Source organism: Chiloscyllium punctatum, chromosome 26, assembly GCF_047496795.1.
Source record: "Chiloscyllium punctatum isolate Juve2018m chromosome 26, sChiPun1.3, whole genome shotgun sequence".
NCBI lineage: Eukaryota > Metazoa > Chordata > Chondrichthyes > Orectolobiformes > Hemiscylliidae > Chiloscyllium > Chiloscyllium punctatum.
Genome location: NC_092764.1, coordinates 62791075 through 62809837, shown reverse-complemented (window position 1 = coordinate 62809837; position 18763 = coordinate 62791075). Strand labels below are relative to the sequence as shown.

The 18763-nt window shown below is 47.3% G+C and overlaps 1 long non-coding RNA gene across 1 annotated transcript in view; it reads right to left on the bottom strand.

The window, feature by feature from the left end:
* LOC140496193 (uncharacterized) overlaps positions 1 to 15078 on the bottom strand; it is a 46927-nt gene extending 31849 nt beyond the window's left edge. The window contains exon 1 of the long non-coding RNA XR_011964208.1: positions 14964 to 15078. This is a non-coding gene — a long non-coding RNA (uncharacterized lncRNA). The remainder of the gene's footprint in view (positions 1 to 14963) is intronic.
* Between the last annotated feature and the right edge of the window lie 3685 nt (positions 15079 to 18763).

The following is an 18763-nucleotide window of genomic DNA, read 5'->3' as shown; positions in this document are numbered from 1 at the left end:
ACAGGAAGGGGAAATGGTGAACCAGGAAGAGCAGTCCATCACACACAAGACAGGAAGTTTCCCACAATTTGGACAATGACAGATAAGTCCTGACAAAGGACAGAAAGTGCTGGACAAATCCATCCCAACTAATTCCCACCTGATCAGTCAGCTCTCATTCATCTGTGAAAGTAATGGTCATGGTGTTGATGTCAATATTAGCCAGCATTTGCAAAGGATTAGACAAACAGGCTGGGACAGACAGATTATTAATCAGTCAGGAATCAAGGGTATCAGGGAAAAGGCAGGAAAGTGGAGTTGAGGATTATCAGACCAGCCATGATCACATTGAATAGTGGAACAGACTTGATGGGCTGAATGTCTTCCCTTCGCTCCTCCATCTTATGGTCTTAGTTTAACCACAAAACATGAGTCAAATAAGAGATGAACCATCACCAACCCAGTGACAAGGGGAGGCTCCACACGGAAACAGATGATAACGAGCTGCTCCTTTTTGGCTGGAGAATGGAAGAATGATGACTCCAGAAAAAGTAATGGCAAAACTTTAAGGAGCTGGAGGAAAATACCCCGCGTTTCTGAAACACTGGAAATTGCAAATGGTGGAGCATATCCCAACCCAAATTACTGAGTGCAGTGGGATGTCCAGTGGACACCCCCGTGTCTACTAAAGTGGAACAGGCCGGATTGTTCAGTTTGTGATGAAAGGTGTGTGACGACGGAGCTTCATCTGTGTCGATAATGTCTACTCCTCTGACAAGTTAAAAAATCATGCAACACCAGGTTATAGCCCAACAGGTTTATTTGGAAGCAGTAGCTTTTGGAGTGCAGCTCCTTCTCAGGTGGTTGTGGAGTATAAGGGAGTTTCAGAATGGTTCATGGATTCATGCAGTAAAATGGAATTCTGCTGGTACAGATTACACCACAAATGTATGTGTGTTTGTATGTGCGTGAGTGTGATTGTAAAAGGGTAAAAGTCTGTGAGAGGGTGCGTGTGAGGGTGGGAGTGTGGGAATGTGCAGAATTACGTTTTACTTTGTAATTTATTAAAGTGTTGTTCTGCAAGTACAAATGACCTCACAAACTTACATGTATGTGTGTGTGAGTGTGTGTGAGAGAGAGGCTGAGAGAGAGTGTGTGTGTATGTGTGGGAGTGTGACTGTAAAGGGATATAAGTCTGTGATAGAGTGTGCAGGAGGGTGGGAGGGTGAGAATGTGCACAGTTACCTTTTATTTTGCTCAAAAACTGCATGAATCCCTGTATGATTCTGTAAATCCCTTTTTGAGAAATAGAATCAGTCTGAACATTGGGGCACAGACAGCCTCACACAGGGCACCTCACACCTTCAATGCATTATCTTGGCGAGCATGGCACCTATTGTTAAAGTTCACTTGAGAATATAACTTTAATAAAGTTCTGGAATTTACATATGAAAGAACTGAAACCAACAAGTCATTCTAAAATGAGAGACTTAACAAACCATCCAGGTCTTTTTCAATACATAATGTCAGTGACATCACACTGTAAACTTTTGCTATAAATTCTGTGTCTTACGATCTTATGCTCCACAACCACCTGATGAAGGAGCAGCGCTCCAAAAGCTAGTGCTTCCAAATAAACCTGTTGGACTATAACCTGGTGTTGCGTGATTTTTTTAACTTGACAGAGGGTTAGACATTGACTGCATGGATTTTTAGTGAGGCCTTTGACCAGGTTCCATGTGCAGACCAATTAGTAGAGTCATAGAGTCATAGAGATATACAGCACAGAAACCCATCCTTCAGTCCAACCCGTCCATGCTGACCAGAAATCCCAAACCAATCTAATCTCACATGCCAGCAGCTGGCCCATAACCCTCCAAAACCTTCCTAATCATATACCCATCCAGATGCCTTTTAAATGTTGCAATTGTACCACTTCCTCTGGCAGCTCATTCCATACACGTACCACTCTCTGAGTGAAAAATGTTGCCCCTTAGGTCTCTTTTATATCTTTCCCCTCTCACCCTAAACCTCTAGTTCTGGACTCCCCAAACCGAGGGAAAAGACTTTGTCTTTTTCTCCTATCCATGCCCCTCATGATTTTATAAACATCTATAAGGTCACCCCTCAGCTTCTAATGCTCCAGGGAAAACAGCCCTAGCCTATTCAAGCTCAAATCCTCCAACTCCGGCAACATCCTTGTAAATATCTTCTGAACCATTTCAAGTTTCACAACATCTTTCCGAGAGGAAGGAGACCAGAATTGCATGCAACATTCCAACAGTGGCCTAACCAATGCCCTGTACAGCCACAACATGACCTCCCAACTCCTATACTCAGTACTCTGACCAATAAAGGAAAGCATACCAAAAGCCTTCTTCACTATCCTATCTACCTGCAAATCCACTTTCAAGGAGCTATGAACCTGCTCTCCAAGGTCGATTTGTTCAGCAACACTCCCTGGGACTTTACCATAAAGTATATAAGTCCTGCTAAGATTTGCTTTCCCAAAATGCAGCACCTCACATTTATCTAAGTTAAACTCTATCTGCCACTTCTCAGCCCATTGGCCCATCTGGTCCAGATCCCATTGTAATCTGAGGTAACCCTCTTCGCTGCCCACCACCCCTCCAATTTGGTGTCATCTACAAACTTACTAACTGTACCTCTTTCTCTCACATCCAAATCATTTATATAAATGATGAAAAGTACTGGACCCAACACTGACCCTTATGGTCCTCCAATGGTCACAGGCCTCCAATCTGAAAAACAACCACCACCAGCAGCCTCTGTCTTCTACCTTTGAGCCAGTTCTGTATCCAAATGGTGAGTTCTCCCTGTATTCCATGAGATCTAACCTTGCCAACCAATCTCCCATGGGGAACCTTGTTGAACACCTTACTGAAATCCATATAGATCACATCTACTACTCTGCCCTCATCAATCCTCTTTGTTATTTCCTCAAAACCTCAATCAAGTTTGTGAGCCATAATTTCCCACGCATAAAGCCTTGTTGACTATCCCTAATCAGTCCTTGCGTTTCCAAATACATATACACCCTGTTCCTCAGGATCCCCTCCAACAACCTGTCCACCAGCAACGTCAGGCTCACTGATCTATAGTTCCCTGGCTTGTCCTTACCACCCTTCTTAAACAGTGGCACCACATGAGCCAACCTCCAGTTTTCTGGCACCTCACCTGTGACTATTGATGGCACAAATATCTCAGTAAGAGGCCCAGGTTATCACTTCCCTAGCTTCCCACAGAGTTCTAGGGATACACCTGATCAGGTCCTGGGCATTTATCCACCTTTATACATTTCAAGACATCCAGCACTTCCTCCTCTGTAAAATGGACATTTGTCAAGATGTCACCATATATTTCCCTACATTCTATATCTTCCATGTTCTTTTCCACAGTAAATACTGATGCAAAATACTCGTTTAGTATCTCCCCCATCTCCTGCGGCTCCACACAATGGCTGCCTTGATGATTTCTGAGGGGCCCTATCCTCTCACTAGTTACCCTTTTGTCCTTCATGTATCTGGAAAAACCCTTTGGATTCTCCTTAACTCTGTTTGCCAAAGCTATCTCATGTTCCCTTTTTGACCTCCTGATTTCTCTCAGGTTTACTCCTATTGCCTTTATATTCTTCTAAGGATTCACTCGATTTATCCTGTCTATACCTGACATATGCTTCCTTCTTTTCCCTAACCAAACCTTTAGTTTCTTTAGTCATCCACCATTCCCTAAACTTACCAGCCTTGCCTTTTCCCCTAACAGGAATATTCTTTCTCTGGACTCTCATTATCTCATTTCTGAAGGCTTCCCATTTTCCAGCCGTCCCATTACCTGCGAACATCTGCTCACAAACAGCTTTTGAAAGTTCTTGCCAAATACCATCAAAATTGGCCTTTCTCCAATTTAGAACTTCAGCTTTTAGATCTGGTCTATCTGTTTCCATCACTATTTTAAAACGAATACAATTACGGTCGCTGGCCCCAAAGTGCTCCCTCACTGACACCTCAGTCACCTGCCCTGCCTTATTTCTCAAGAATCGGTCAAGTTTTGTACTTTCTCTCGTAGGTGCATCTACAGACTGAATCAGAAAATTTTCTTTTACACACTTAACAAATTCCTCTCCATCTAAACCCTTAACACGATGGCAGTCCCAGTCTACGTTTGGAAAGTTAAAATCCACCCTATTATTCTTACAGATAACTGATATCTCCTTAAAAATTTGTTTCTCAATTTCCCTCTGACTGTTAGGGGCTCGATAATACAATCCTAATAAGGTGATCATCCCTTTCTTATTTCTCAGTTCCACCCAAATAATTTCCCTGGATGTACTTCTGGGAATATTTTCCCTCAGTATAGCTGTAATGCTATCCCTTATCAAAAACACCCCTCCCCCTCCTCTCTTGCCTCCCTTTCTGGTCTTCCTGTAGCATTTCTATCCTGGAACATTACGCTGCCAGTCCTGTCCATCCCCGAGCCACATTTCTGTAATTGCCATGATGTTCCAGTCCCATGTTCCTAACCATGCCCTGAGTTCATCTGCCTTCCCTGTTAGGCCTCTTGCATTGAAATAAATGTAGTTTAATTAATCAGTCCTAACTTGTTCCTGCCTGACCTGACTAATTAACTCTCTTTTGTTCTCAACTGTACTAATCTCAGATTGACGTCTTTCCTCACTATCTTCCTGGGTCCCAACCCCACCTCAAAATTCGATCACATGGGATTCAGGGTGAACTTGTCAATTGGATACAAAATTGGCTTCATGGTAGGAGACAGAGAGTGGTGGTGGAGGGTTGTATATCAGACTGGAGGTCTGTGCCCAGCAGTGTTCCACAGGGATCAGCACTGGGCCCACTGTTATTTGTCATTGATATAAATGATTTAGATGAGAATATAGGAGGCAGGGTCAGTAAATTTTCAGATGACACCAAAATTGGTGGTGTTGGAGACAGTGATGACGATTATCTGAGTTTACAAAGGGATCTTGATCAATTGGGCCAATGGGCTGAGGTGAGGCAGATGGAGTTTAATTTGAATAACTGTCAGGTGTTGCATTTTGGTAAAACAAACAGGGGCAGGACCTACACAGTTAATGGTCGGGCCTGAGGGAATGTTGTAGAACAGAGAAACCTTGGGGTTCAGGGACATAGTTCATTGAAAGTTGTGTTACAGGTAGACAGGGTGGGAAAGAAGGTGTTTGGCACCTTTATTGCTGAGACCATTGAGTAAAACAATTGGGATGTCATGGTGTGATTGTACAGGACATTGGTGAGGTCAATTTTGGAGAACAGTTACATGATCCTTTTTCTGGGGCCAGTTGTTTTTCTGAATTAGGAATTTTTCGGATTCAGAATAAATGACATTTTCACAGTAAAATGAGAAAAGTATTACCTAACAGCAGATGCACGTGTCAATAGTACAAGCACTGAGACCCAATTGATGCCAGTCAGTGCTGGGCCACACCACCATGTCACATCTGAGTGATGCGAATCGAGTGGGTCACCTGTTCACACGCCAAAATGGCGCTCCACACTCCACGAAAACAATCTTGGATTTTGGAGCTTTTTGGAGTTTGGAATTTTGGATAAAGGATTGTGTACCTGTACTGTGTACAGTTCTGGTTCCCCTGCTATAGGAAGGATATGGTTGAATTGGAGAGGATGTAGAAAAGGTTCACAAAGATGGTATAAGGAATGGAGGGTTTGGTTATAAGGAATGGCTGGAAAAGCTACAAGACTTTTTTAACTGGAGCAGAGGAGGTTAAGGAGTGACCTTCGAACCCAGAACACAGAACAGGACAGCACAGGACAGGCCCTTCAGCCCACGAGGTTGTGCTGAGCATTTACTTTAATCTAAGATCAATCTAACCTCCACACCCCTCAGGTTACTGCCATCCATGTGCTTGACCAACAGTCGCTTAAACATCCCTAATGTCTCTGACTCTACTACCACCACTGGCAGTGCATTCCACACACCCACCACTCTCTGAGTAAAGAACCTGCCTCTGACATCACCCCAATACCTTCCTCCAATCACCTTAAAATTATGATCCCTTGTGACAGCCATTACTGCCCTGGGGAAAAGTCTCTGGCTAACTACTCTATCTATGTCTCCCATTCCCTTGTACACCTCTATCAAGTCACCTCTCTCTCTTCCTCTCTCCAGTGTGAAAATCCCTAACTCATTCAACCTCTCTTCATAAGACAAGCCCTCCAATCCAGGCAGCATCCTGGTAAATCTCCTCTGCACCCTCTCTAAAGCATCTACATCCTTCCTCAAATGAGACGACCAGAACTGGACACAATATTCCAAGTGTGGTCGAACCAGGGTCCTATGGAGCTGCAGCAAAACCTCCTGGCTCTTATCCTCAATCCCCCTATTAATGAAAACCAAAACACCATCCACCTTCTTAACAACCCGATCAAGTTGGCAGCAACGTTGAGGGATCTATGTCCATGGGCCCCAACATCCCACTGTTCCTCCACTCCGCCCACAATCCTGGCTTTAAACCAAAAGCCAATATCACCCGCACTGTCTGTGTCCTCATTGCATCCGGTGATCTCCCCTCCACTGTCTCCAAACTCATAATCCCCCAGCCCACTGCCCGGTTCGACCTTCTCTCCAAGTGGGCGGCACAGTGGCACAGTGGTTAGCACTGATGCCTCACAGTGCCAGAGACCTGGGTTCAATTCCCGCCTCAGGCGACTGACTGTGTAGAGTTTGCACGTTCTCCCCATGTCTGCGTGGGTTTCCTCCGGGTGCTCCGGTTTCCTCCCACAATGCAAAGATGTGCAGGTCAGGTGAATTGGCCATGCTAAATTGCCCATAGTGTTAGGTAAGGGGTAGGTGTAGGGGTATGGGTGGGTTGCGCTTCGGCGGGTCGGTGTGGACTTGTTGGGCCGAAGGGCCTGTTTCCACACTGTAAGTAATCTAATCTAATCAAGGTCCACAAGCCCAATTACCCCGACCGACCCATCGTCTCGGCATGCCCCTGCCCCAATGAACTCATCTTGTCTTACCTCGACTCCACCCTCTGTCCCTCAGTTCAGGCTCTTCCCACCTCCATCCGCGACACCAACCACGCTCTCCATCTCTTCAGCACCTTCCAGTTCCCTGGCCCCCAGTGCTATCTCTTCACTATCGACGTGCTGTCCTTATACATGTTAATACCTCACAAGGATGGCCTCCAGGCCCTTTGCTTCTTCCTGTCCAACAGACCCATCCAGTCCCCCTCCACCTATACCCTCCTCCGCCTCACCGAACTGGCCCTCATCCTCAATAACTTTTCCTTTAACTCCTCCCATTTCCTCCAAATCCAGGTGGTGGCCTTGGGTACCCACATGGGCCCCAGCTATGCCTGCCTCTTTGTTGGCTATATCAAACAGTCCCTCTGCAGCACCTACACAGGCAATGTACCCCAACTCTTCTGCCATTATATCAATGACTGCATCGGTGCAGCGTCCTGCACCCAGACTGAACTGGAGCAGTTCATCGACTTCGCCCACAACTTCCATCCCGCTCTCAAATTCACTTGGTCCATCTCGGACACTTCCCTCCCATTTCTTGACCTCACCGTTTCCATCTCCGGCGAGTCACCAGACGGATGTTTACTACAAACCCACAGATTCCAATAACTCCCTGGGCCACACCGTATCCCACACAGTATCCTGCAAGAACTCCATCCCGTTCTCCCAATTCCTCCACCTCTGCTGCATCTACTCGGACGAGGAAACATTCCACTCGTGAGTATCCCAGATGTCCACCTATTTCGAACAGCATGATTTTCCTCCCTCTGTCATCCAGACAGCTCTCCACTGCAACACCTTCATTCCCCATTCCACTGCTCCAAACCCCCGCCCCTCCCAACGCAATAAAGGCTGGGTCCCCCTTGTCCTCACCTACCACCGCAATAGTCTCCGCATCTAACACATCATCGTTAAACGCTTCAGCCAATTCGAATTAGACCCCACCACCAAGACCATCTTCCAGTCCCCACCCCTCTCTGCCTTCCACAAGGACCATTCCCTTTGACAATCCTTGGTTTGTGCCACTCTCCCCACCAACCCCTTCGAGCCACCAAGTACCTTCCCTGGTAACTGGAAAAGATGCAGATCCTGCAGGTACACCAGCCGGTCACCTCCATCCAGGGCCCCAAACAGTCCTTCCAGGTGAGACTGAGGTTCACCTGCCTCTCTTCCAACCTAGTTTACTGCATCAGGTGCTCCCGATGTTGTCTTAGGGAATGGTTCGCCGAACATCGCAACTGGGTCCAAAGGGACTGACCAGACCTCCCACTCATCCCCCAATTTAATTCCCCTTCCCACTCCCTTTCTGACATGACCATCCTTGGTCCATTGCCGCAATGAAACACACTGCAAATTGGAGGAACAATACCTCATCTTCCAACTGGGCAGCCTACAGGCCAGATGACTCAATATTGGGTTCTCCAATTTCAAATAACCTCCCTTTCCATCCCCCAACTCCATTCCCAATTCCTTCCCCTCCCTCCCAGTGCTCCCTGCCACCAACTGGATTCAATCCTCCCACTGACCCAACCAGGTCGTCCCCTGTACCTGTCTTCACCTGACCCTACTTTACAACCTTACCCCCGCCACCCGTTTTATCTGCAGCTCCCCCCCCCCCCCCCCCACACCCAGCCCCAGTCCTGAAGAAGGGTTACACCCAAAACATCAGCTTCTCCACCTCCTGATGCTGCCTGTCTTGCTGTCTTCTACTTCTAGCCTCCTCCCGTCTACCTTGGATTCCAGCATCCAGTATAGCATTTGTTTTGGCTTTAACCCTGTATTCAACATCCAAATTTGACCTTCCTAAATGAATCACTTCTTATTTAACCAGATTTAACTTCATCTGCCACTTCTCAGCCCAGCTCTGCATCCTGTCAATGTCTCGTTGTAGTCTGCAACAGCCCTCGCCACGATCCACGACATCACTGACCTTTGTGTCACTGACAAACTTACTAACCCATCCTTCCACTTCTTCATCCAAGTCACTTATAAAAACTACAAAGGGCAGACGCCCAAGAGCAGATCCTTGTGGGACACCACTGGTCACCGAGCTCCAGGAGGAATACTTTCTGTCCAATACCACTCGCTGTCTTCTTTCGGCCAGCCAATTCCGTATCCAGACGGCCAAATTTCCCAATATCCCATACCTCCTAACTTTCTGAATGAACCTACCATGGGGAACCTTATTAAATGCCTTACTGAAATCCATTTACAGCACATCCACTGCTCAACCTTCGTCAACTTGTCTCATCACATCCTCAGAGATCTCAATAAGGCCAGTAAGGCATGACCTGCCCCTCACAAAGACATGCTGACTGTGTTTAATCAAATAATGTCTTTCCAAATGGTCATAAATCCTGTTTCTCAGAATCCTTTCCAGCACCTTGCTAACCACAGACATAAGACTGACTGGTCTGTAATTCCCAGGGATTTCCTTATTCTCTTCCTTGAACAGAAAAACAGTATTCTCCTCCCTCCAATCAGCCTGTACTACTCCCATGGAGAGTGAGGATGCAAAGATCATCACCAGAGGTGTAGTAATCTCATTCCTCAATTCCTGTAGTAACCTCAGATATATCTGGTCTGGCCTGGGGACTTATCTAACTTGATGCTTCCCAGAATTTCCAGCACATCCATTTCCTTAATGTCAATCTGTTCAAGCTTATTAACCTGGTCCACAATGTTCTCATTATCAACGAGGTCCCTCTCTCCTGATCACAGAAGCAAAAGCTCATTTAGAGCCTCCCCTACCTCTTCAAACTCCAGGCACAAGTTCCCTCCATTATCCCTGATCAGCCCTACCCTCTCGCTGATCATTCTCTTATTTCTCATGTAAATGTAGACCGCCTCTTGGTTTTCCCTAATCCTTTCCCCCAAGGATTTTTCATGCCCCCTCCTAGCTCTCCTCAGTCTATTTTTTGAGTTCTTTCCTGGCCATACTTTAATCCTTTAAAGCTGTGCCAAATCCTTGCTTCCTAAACCTTCAGTAAGCTTCCTTCTTCCTCTTGACAAGAAGCTCCTCTTCTCTTGCCATCCAAGGCTCCTTATCCTGACCATTCCTTTGCCTGTCTCAGTGGGACAAAGTTATCCAACATTCACAACCAGTGTTCCTTAAACAGCCTCCACATTTCTGTTGTACATTTCCCCCAGAACAATGTTCCCAATTTATACACCACAGCTCCTATCTAATAGCGATATAATTTCCCCTCCCCCAATTAATTATGGATGTTTATAAAATCATGAGGGGTATGGATAAGGTAAGAAACAAACTCTTTTCCCAAAGAGTTAGGGAGTTCAAAACCAGAGCGCATAATTTTAAACTGAGTGGAGAAAGATTTAAAAGGAAGCTGAGGGGAAATGTTCTCACACAGAGGCTGGTTCATATGTGGAATGAACTGTTAGAGGAAGTGGCAGATGCAGGTACAGTTACAACTTTTAAAAGATATTTGGACAGGTACATGAACAGGAGGATCACTGTGTTTCCACATTAAAGTTCGCCATTCAGCTAACACAGGTATAATTGGGCTGTGCTGTTTTCACCTTACTGACCTCCAGGAGATTTTGGAGACAGCTCAACAGACAGTAGCTCTTCGATGTGACTGAACCTACAAGTATCCTTTGATTTTCTGTACAATTCTGCCTTTCTGTGTTACGTTAGCCCTGTCAGTAGACAACAGCTGTTTCTCTTTCAATAACTTTAATTTCTAATGCACTGAACTATTCACCTCAAGATCTATTCCAGTCTGTAAACCCACAGTAAAGTGATGATGAACAAACTGTCCAACATTCCAATACCAATAATAAAAATCAAAAGTGAAACTAAAACTGTGTTCCTCCATTCTTAACACACACTTTAGAAATGCACATCAACCTCAAAGCTATCCATGTATCTCCTGCCTGAGAACACAGGTTCCCAAGTGATATTGATATTATTTCCTGAATCTTCATCACACTGGTAACCAACTGAGTTTTATTATGTATCAAGATTGCCTCCATTTTGTGTCCAGCAGATGTTCACTGAGCTAAGTGATTTGACCTTGTGTCCTTCACCAAGGTCAGTGCTGTTTACTGTATTGACAGGAATGTGGAATACTGCAGCTCAGTGCATACAGGCAGTGGTGACAGCAATGGCTCTATGGGCCGTCGATCTGGTCAGAAAGAAATAATGTCCAATTCTCTGGCCTTGGTGTTCCACTCTAGGGAAACAGGTTATCCTTCCCATAAAGTTATGGAGGTTGTGGGCAGTCACCTTCATCTAAGAGATGCAATTTTGTGAAAAAATACTTGATTGTGGTGAATCAACATGTCACCCAACTCAAACCAGCCAGTGACCTGCTGGTGTCCAGCAGCTCCCACTGCTGCTGGTGAATTCCTGGCTGGTCATTCTAGGCAGTGGCTTCACCTTCATTGTTGCTGTGGCTGGATGGCAAGTCCCACTGCATCGGAGTTTAGGATGGGAAGCCCACAGGCAGAAAGACCTCACAGTCTTTGCTGTTCTCTCTCATGGAGGTCTCAGACAGCAGTATGAGGGAGAGTCTGGACAAACACCTCAGTGAGGCCAGAGGGGTTTGGAGACGTGACTTGTCAGCTTGGACCTGGAGAAGGTCTTTGGAAGAATATCCAACACCTACTTAATCAACTTGCTCTTCAAATGGGGTTAATGCAGGGACTCCACAAATCTGCTCTACACAAACATCAATGGGACAGTTTAAATAATGGGTGGGAATGGGAAAGCTTTCCGATCAGAGATGGAGCCAGGCAGGACTGTCCTCTCTCCCGTCCTGTTTGTGTGCTGTATTGAACCATTTACTGAGTACAATAGGAAGGAGGCAGGTGCAGGAAAAGGGAAAATGCCAGATACTGCAGACACTGAGTTCAAATCATCCCTGCACATGGAAAACATCACTGCTTTCTGCACAGATCCACTGTCAGTGATCAGATTGATGAGAATCTGTGACCAGTTCAAACTGGCTTCAGGACACAAGATCAACTGCAGCAAGAATGAGCTCCTGTTCCTTTTCAGAACTGGGCCAATCAATCCTTTGCCCTTTGCCCTGTCTGAGCAGACTACCTGAAGGTGCTGGGAATGTGATTCAGAGGAGCTGAGGTGTGTGCTAAAACCTGGAAGGTGTGGGTAACTGTGATGTGACTGAAACTGGGCTGGGGCAGTGACATTCCCTCTCCATTGGAGATAAGGAGCTGGTCATCAGCTGGGAGATGTTTCTTCATTTCTCAATGTGCTGTAACTTTGGCCCATACTCCACTCCTGGACAGTGGAGTTCACTCAAAACATCTTCCACTTTGTCTGGAGTTCAACAATGGGCCATGTCTGTGGGGACACAGCAGTAGGGAATGTACCCAACACCCGCCTCAGCCCAATATAAAACAAAGAACTGTGGATACTGGGAATCTGAAAGGAAACAGGCAAGTGCTGGAGAAACTCAGTAGATCTGGCAACATGTGCAGAAAGAAAAACAGAGTTAATGTTTCCAGTCCAGTGATCCTTCTTCAGAATTGCTGAGTTTCTCCAGCACTTTGTGTTGTGTTTCTGATTTCCAGAACCCACAGTTCTTTGTTCCAGATGACTGTGGTTTATCAGGTCAGGTTTCACTCTGAGATCTGATGTGTCCAGTATCACCATCAGCTGGGATTGGAACACAATTAAAGTTACCTGGACCTTGGGCGTTCTGTATATCCAGAATGTTCCCATTTGGTTTCACTGTAGTTGATCTTGTTCTGTTCCCAGTTGGAGGAGAGAGGGTACTCCCTGTCAGATCCACCCTGTCCACCCAGAGTCTCACTGCCTCTGCATGTTGCTCTCACCGTGGTTCAGGTGAGGAACAGACCATCACCAGCTCCTTGTGGGATGTGCCTCAGTGGGAACAGATAAACTCATCGCCCGGGAATGACTTTATCAGCTAACAGCCTGAGGTGGAGCCAAATGTGGACAGGACTGACACCACCTTCAAGGCCCCTCATTTCCTTACCCTGTCTGACTGTTCCCAGTCGATCGCCATTCCCTATCCCACCTCTGCCCTCCCCTGAATTCCTTGTGTATCCCTCCACCCCATTGACCCCATTCCCCCAGCTCCCCTCACTGCCACAACCTGGCCATTCCCAATGCTCCATGCCAGCTGCCAGCTTTCTGTCCCTCTCCCTTGTGCCGTAACCAAGAGAAAGTGCTGCCCTCAGACCAAACTGCAGAAACCTGCCGCTGTACATCACCGGGAAACAAACATGAACCGGGCTCACCAGATTCTCACACACTGCTGACTGGGTCTTCAAGGAGGGACTGGGTTTTTATGTTAATGAATATTCATGGGATCCAAATGTAAACCAAATACAAAGCACCACAGTCTGGTGTAATACCTGACAAACTGTAAACACACAGCTTTATCTCGACACCACAACCTGTCATTGGGAAATACAACAATTCATACCCGGCCTAATTCAGCCACACTCCCAGCACGTCTCCTCAGTTCATCAGAAAAGCCAGATTGGACGAATAACATTAACTCTGTTTCTCTCTCCACAGATGCTGCCAGACCTGCTGAGTTTCTCCAGCACATTCTGATTTCATTCCATTTCCTGCTCTTGCAGGTTTCATGAGATCCCCTTGACATTTCTGTTCTTGCTGTAAAACAGGCAGTCAGTCTGGGCGACTGTCCCTCGGGAGGCTGGACAGAATGATGGAAATGTCTCTCTCCAGGGAAGATCATGAGGAGCTCCACCTCCCCAGCCTTGTCAGGTCGGCCTGGGCAGCCATCCTACAACCCAAAGGACTTAACATTGAGTTCCTGAATCTCCAATAACCTTCCCACCCATCCCCCTGCTCCCTTTCCAACCCCACCTCCTTCCTTCCATTCCACCCACTGACCCTTCCTTCCAGTTTCCAACTGGATCCATCCCTCCCATTGACCAACCAGGTCGAACCCACTACCTGTGTTCACCAATCACTGCCTCACCATCCTGCTACTCTCCCCATCCCTCCCCTCCCCTCTCTCTATCTGCAGCTCCCCCTCCCCCCCATCCCCACATCCAGTCCTGATGAAGGGTTAGACCTGAAGCATTGACTTCTCCACCTCCTGATGCTGCCGGGATTGCTGTGTTCTTCCAGCCTCCTGTTTGTCTACTTGGTCAGGTCCTTCACCCCCTGCTGGGCTCCCTGCACCCTCCCCATTTCCCCATTAATATCGAGGCCCCTGTCCCAGCCATTTACACTGAATAACATCCTGATTGTGGACATACTGCTATCCACAGGTCTGGATCAATAATATCATAGAATCCCGACAGTGTAGAAACAGGCCATTTACTAACCAGTCCACACCGACCCCCGAAGAGTATCCCACCCAGACCCATTCCCCTACCCTATTACTCTACATTTTCCCTGAATAATGTACCTAACCTCGATATTCGTGAAGACTATGGGCAATTTAGCTTGGCCAATTCACCTAACCTGCACATCTTTGAACTGTGGGAGGAAACTGGAGCACCCGGAGGAAACCCTCGCAGACACGGGGAGAATGTACAAGCCCCACACAGACAGTCGCCTGAAGCTGGAATCGAACCCAGGTCCCTGGCGCTGTGCGGCAGCTAATCACTGAGTTACTGTGTCACCGTAATCTCCTGTAGTTCGATGTTTGGTGAATAAACAGATTTATTCTCGCGGTATATTGAAGGAGATGGGGTGGATCGGATATAATCAGATGATGTCATGATGATTGTAAATGTAAGATCTTGTTCACGTGAAGCCCAGGAATTAAAGCCTGCCTTTAGCTGAAGTGAGGAGGAGCCATGTCAGAAATACTGGAGACACAGCAGGTTCCAGATAAAGAGAGAATAATCCCCAGATTCATCCACAAAGGGAATAACAAACAGAAACACTGACAGTCTGGAATCCAGATCAATCCAGATTCAGAGGGAGTGGGTCCCTTCCATTACCTGGATGGAGGGTTCGTTCTTCAACTGAGTGACAACGGCCCTCCCGTTCCTGGCCATGGGTGATGCAAATGAAAAAGAAATCCGAACAGTAGTGAACTCCATCCGACCATCAGGGCCCACCTGTACAATGACAATAAGATTGTTTGAAATAGTTTCCATCGTCTTTTACTGAACAAGCCACTGACAATGTAACCTTGTTGTTTAATAATTCCATGGGGACAGGTTGAACGAGGCAGAGAGTGGGTTTGAAGGGAGTTGATGATCTGTCACTCCAACCTTCACTCTGAATGTGGGATATGATTTGGAGGAGTTGGTGTTGGACTGTGGTGGACAAAGTTAAAAATCCCACAACACCTCGTTACAGTCCGACAGGTTTATTTGGAAGCACTAACTTTCGGAGCGCTGCTCCTTCATCAGGTGCTTGTGCTGTAGGATCATAAGACAGATCGCAAAGTTTTGCTCTTAATCTTGTGTCTTACAATCTTATACTCCACAACCACCTGATGAAGGAGCAGCGCCTCAGAATGTTAGTGCTTCCAAATAAACCTGTTGGACTATCCCAGCATTCCAGAGTTCATCAATCTTTCAGGAATGTTTAATGGGAATCAGACAGAAAATGCAGTGTATGGACTTGGAGCCTCCCTGAACCCTATGTTTTTAATGATGGGGCCCATCTTGGTGTTGGCACTAGGAGCGGGTGCTGTTCCCACACAAGGAAAAGGCCCAATGGTGATCGGACCCAGGGGGTGAGGGACATGCTGAATGGATAAGTGGGAGTGGGTAATGAGGTGCCAATCTCAGTGTCCTCTCACTGAAAGACAGGGCCTGGCACCATCTCAAAAGAACTTTTCATCCTGTGAGCAGAGCGATCTTGTTCATCAGGATCACTTGGCTGATTTCCAACTGCCCTCTGAAATGGCCGAGCAAGCCACTCAGTTGTGTCAATCGCGATAAAGTCTCAGTTGGACAGCAGTGGGTCAGGAAGGCAGCTCACCACCACCTTCTCAAAGGGAATTCCCAACGGGCAAGAAGTGCGGACCTCGCCAGTGACACCCGTGTACCAGGAATAAATTGAAGGAAATAGTTTAGGATGAAAACCTGGTCCATGTTTTCTGTTAACCTGGGTCTAAAAAGACAAGTAAATGAGGGAGTTTTGAATATGATGTAAAAATCATTAACTTTTGTCATGACTCTGGGAATAGCAGGGTTTGATTTCCAGTCCATTCCCCCCGTGAGGTGGAACAGCAAAGAGAGTGAGGGGGCATTGAGCTCCTGTGTCACCACTGGGCACACAGAGATTCACAACAGGCAGGGCAGGGCTGGGAGGAGGGGATCTGAAGCCCTTACCCCCCTGACTGTTTGTGTTTTCTCAGACACGACTCCGTGCTCCAGAAGGACAGTCAGCTGCTGAGACCAGGGAGCTGTATTCCACTCGGAGAAGAAGGATCCTTCAGAGGATGCAGCATCACATCATTCCCCGACACACCCCACCCCCCCCCCCCCCCCCCCCCCCCCCCCACCAACACAGACCGTCTCCGGGCAGTGGCTATCTGCTCACTATCTGGTACAATGTCACAAGCTGGTGAGTACATCACTGCCTCTCCTGAGCAGCTGATGGAGACTGTGATGACTGAAGCCACTGACAGACAGAGGTCTGGTAGAGGCCAGGCCCAGGCTGAGTCCCAGGCTGATGAGGGGCCTCTGCAGTCAGTAACATGGAACCTGCTACAGTCGCAGTGAGAGGTGAGGGAGCTGCCAGGGGCTGACAACCCCACGGATGGACAATGGAGGAGTCCATTCAGGCCATCGGTGCTATCCTGTCCCAGCCGTGGGTGTGTCTTGCTTCCTGTATCAATGGGTTAGTGCCCCTCATGGAGAGCTACATCCATCAGGTCACTTGATGGATACACACACACAGGGTGACCAGGTGAGAGAGGAACAACATAGCTGGAGAGTCTCTCCCAGGGGCTCCTCCATCTCCCCATCACACAATGGGGCAGGTGTCCCTTGCAACGGAGGAGAAGAGACTCCTTCTGGCTCGGGGCCTTCTCTCAGTGTGCTCCAAGTACACACAGAGCCTCCTCAGCCCCTCTGCCAGTGACCCCAGCACCTCCAGGAGCCATGGGGACACAGTGAGCTCCTGTAGCTGTGAGGCAGTCCCACAGCATGTCAGGGCCCCCCAGGCCTCAGGCAGTGAATGGGCAGCTCCCAAGGACATCAGGGAAGGCAGTGTTTGGCCATTACCTCAGCTGGGTCACTGTGTGTGGAGAGTCTGGGCCCTAGACCCCCTTACCCCCTCTACATCCTCCTGGTCAGATGAAGAGTGACAATTGATGATGTGGTCCTGATAAAAGGCCTCCCCTCTCTGCAGTGTGAGGTTACACAGAGCACAGGGACAGTATGGGAGGCCCTTTCTGGGACATAGTGCAGACCAGCCAATGGGATCACATGTTTAAGAGGCCAAGGGCCTGCTCATGCATTGCTGGGTCACACTGTGACAGGACGTGTACCTTTCCCCTGCTATAATGGGAGGGTTGGCCACGTGTCTGTGTCTGCAATGGCCACCCCTCGTTCCAGAAGGTGCACAGGAGGAGAGGACAGCTGGAGCATCGGGAACAGGGAAAGTGTGTGGATCAGTGACTCCCAAACTTTAGACAAAAATCACTGTGTTCCCAGAGCTGTGAGAGTGTGGGTGGGAAGAGGGCACTGTGACAGTATTGGAGGGACAGGGGGGAGAGTTGTGAAAACTGAGGTGTGTAAAGGGAGCTGTGAGAGTCTAGTCTCGTCTGCTCACTCCCATTTCCCTTGATTTACTCTGTGGGATACAAATTTATTGCTCTCAAGTGTCCATCAAATTTCCTTTTGAAATTATTGATCCTTTCCACCCCCATACTCTTGAAGATAAGGAATTCCACGTCACAAACACCCACAATATAAAAACATTCTTCCTCACACTCCCACTGCAACTTTTACAAAAACCTTAAATCCCTGTTCCCTGACACTTGTACAATCAGGAAATGGCAGTAGCTTCACACTGTCCACATTCTCCAATCTTCTCACTACCTTCTGCCTCTCTGTCAAATCATCCCTCAATCCCCATTGAGGAAAGTGCAGGGATTGGAACAAGGTCAGGCAACTGGCTCTCAGAGAATATGCACTCCCTGAGAGGGGCTATTCACCTGGTTCAACCAATAGGAGAACATCACATGATCCAGGGTTCAAAGGTTGGCTGTTGCTCTGAAAGGGAAGTTACACGATTGAGCTAAAACCTGACAAAAGGTGATTTTGGAATGACTGTGTTTAGGAGCAATGGGAAGGCTAAGTGCATGAGCAGGAACTCAGCAACTAAATGGGAGACTTCCCTGTTTCTGGCAGGTTATAGTGCAACAGGTTTATTTGAAAGTATAAGTTTTCGGAGCGTTGATCCTTCATCAGGGGTAGTGCTCTGAAAGCTTGTACTTCCAAATAAACCTGTTGGACTATACCCTGGTGTTGTGTGATTTTTAACTTTGTGCATCCCAGTTCAACACTGGCACCTCCACATCATCCCTGAAAATGGGCAGAAGTATCTGAAATGAGGGGGTCCAAATGACCTTTGCAGCAAATCTCCAATCATTGAGCTTTCTATATAACCCAGTGTTGTGTCAGGGTAATAGGACCCTGGAGCAAGCTTGCTGAGATGTCACAGGGCTGCACATCACTGGGTATAAATACTGTGGTGAAAATGTGTTGCTGGAAAAGCACAGCAGGTCAGGCAGCATCCAAGGAACAGGAGAATCAACGTTTCAGGCATAAGCCCT